The sequence below is a fragment of the Sciurus carolinensis genome, chromosome X (genome assembly GCF_902686445.1).
Source record: "Sciurus carolinensis chromosome X, mSciCar1.2, whole genome shotgun sequence".
Taxonomy (NCBI): Eukaryota; Metazoa; Chordata; class Mammalia; order Rodentia; family Sciuridae; genus Sciurus; species Sciurus carolinensis.
In genome coordinates, this window is record NC_062232.1 from 47,660,026 (window position 1) to 47,662,541 (window position 2,516).

The window sequence follows — 2,516 nt, forward strand, 5'->3', positions numbered from 1 at the left end:
GTGGGGGCGGTGACTTGGGGCGTGGGACTGGGTGCCCTCAGTCATGGAAATTCAGTTATCAGAATTGACTCCAGAAGAAATAATCTGACAAACCTGTAACAATGGAAGAAATTGGGAAAGTTGCCAAAAAGCTATCATCCCTCACACCACAAGGCTCAGCTGGTGTCAGAGGTTAAAAAAAATCCTTCATGAAGAAGGAAGATCTTAAGCAACATGATGGATTCAAAAGCTCATGAAAAGAGGCCACCAACCCTTACATCTTCAAAACAAGACATCTCCCTTCACACCACAAATGTCAGTGAGATGAAACATTACTTGTGTGACTGCTGCACAACTTTCAACAACATACCCATCATGTTTCCCATTCAGAAGATCCTGTTTTGACAGCAGCTCTAAGGAATAAAAACCCGCGATGTGGTGCTTCAGTTGAGGAGGGATGGATTTAGACTCTTGTTATGTTTGGTCTGTATGAGGATTTGTCTTGCCTTCTCCAAAAGCACATCAGTGCCCCAGAGTTTGCAATCCGTGGCATGGCGGCAGTACTTGCAGGGACAACAGAAGCCATTTTCACTCCATTGGGAAGAGTTCAGACATTGCTTCAAGACCACGAGCATCATGACAAGTTCACAAACACTTATCAGGCTTTCAGGGCATTGAAATGCCATGGAATTGGAGAGTACTATCGAAGTTTGGTACCCATTCTTTTCCGCGATGGATTCAGCAACGTCTTTTCTTTGGTCTTCAAGGTCCCATTAAGGAGCACCTGCCTACTGCAATGACTCACAGTGCTCATTTTGTCAATGACTTTATCTGTGGAGGTCTATTGGGTGCCATTTTGGGATTCTTGTTTTTTCCAGTTAATGTTGTAAAAACTCACATACAATTTCTGATTGGTGAGGAATTTCAGTCTTTCCCCAAGGTTTTCAAAACAATCTGGCTAGAACAGGAAACTGACAAATATTTTCAGAGGTGCCCATCTGAATTACCATCAGTCTCTCATCTCTTGGGGTATAATCAATGCTACTTATGAGTTCTTGTTAAAGGTTATATGAGAAGAGTCATTGGTGAAGTGCCATGCATCAACTAAGTAGACCTAAGAATGTAGTTTGCCCTTATTACTAATTGGCTCAAATATAAGTTGGTGCCACTAATGAATTATGGGCAAAATTAATTTCCTTAAGCTCAACAAAAAGTAAAACAATAAAAAGTGGGCTGGGGATATAGCTCAGTTGGTAGAGTGCTGGCCTCGCAAGCACAAGGCCCTGGGTTCAATCCCCAGCACTGAAAAAATAAATAAATAAATAAATTTAAAAAAAAGTTTCAGTAGGAAAAAATATACATAAATCAAGTGGATTTAATAGACATGAATAGAACATTTTATTTAACAACAGGTAAATACAATTTTTTCTCAGCAGCTCATGGAACTTTCTCCAAAATATACCATATTTTAGGCTAAAACCCTTAGAAAATATGAAAAATGATATAATTCCTTGCATCTTATCAGATAATAATGGAATGAAATTAGAAATCAATATGACCAAACTAATAGAAACTATATGAACACATGGAGATTGAACAATATCTTTTTAAATTTTTTTTTATATTTTAGTGTTTCTCTTTTTAGTTTTACATGATAGTAGAGTCCATTTTGATATAATTATTCAAGCATGGTATATATCTTGTTTTAATTAGGACCCATTCTTGTGGATGTACACAGTAGTGAAATTCATTATGGTGTATTCATATATATACATAGGAAAATTATGTCAGTTTCATTCCACTGTCTTTCCTTTCCTTATCCCTCCTCTTTTCCCTTCTTTCCCCTTTTTCTAACAGACTGACCTTCTAGTCCCAACCATATCATTGGTTTGCTTCCACATATCAGGGAAAACATCAAACCTTTGGGTTTTTTAGATGAACCACATACTTTTGAATGATGAATGGGTTATAGAAGAAATCATGGAGAAAAGTTTTAAAATTCTTAGACTCAAATGAGAATAATGATACAAAATAGCAGAACCTCTGGAAATTAAAGACAGTTCTAAGAGCAAATTTTATAGCTATGAGCACCTACATAAGAAAATAAGAAAGATCCCAAATAAACCACCTAATGATGCATTTCAAGTCCCTTAAAAAAGAACAAACCAATTCCAACCAGTAGAAAGAAGCAAATAATTAAGATCAGAGCTGAAATCAATAAACTTGAAAATTTAAAACAATACAAAATTTTAGGCAGCTAGCAATGAACAGTGAAATGTATGGCAAGGTCATAAGTGTTCTTTAAATTACTTTAGGGTCTTCTTTGAATTACTTTCGAAGTGGACAAGAAAGCAAATGATGGTATTTAATTTGTAGAAAGTAAACAGAAGAGGGCGGGCCAAGATGGCGGACTAGAGGGCGGCTGCATTTCACGCTGCTCCAGGACGCAAGATTCAAAAGAGGAGATAGTGAGAGACTTGGGACCAACTCAAAGCTGCCGGGTGAGTCTCTCCTGTTGGGGAGGCGTCCCGGATGGG

The 2,516-nt window shown here is 37.6% G+C and overlaps 1 pseudogene; it reads left to right on the plus strand.

Annotated features, from left to right (window-relative positions):
* The first annotated feature begins 213 nt into the window (after positions 1-213).
* LOC124971334 (mitochondrial nicotinamide adenine dinucleotide transporter SLC25A51-like) lies at positions 214-1,052 on the plus strand (annotated as a pseudogene).
* Positions 1,053-2,516: the final 1,464 nt, after the last annotated feature.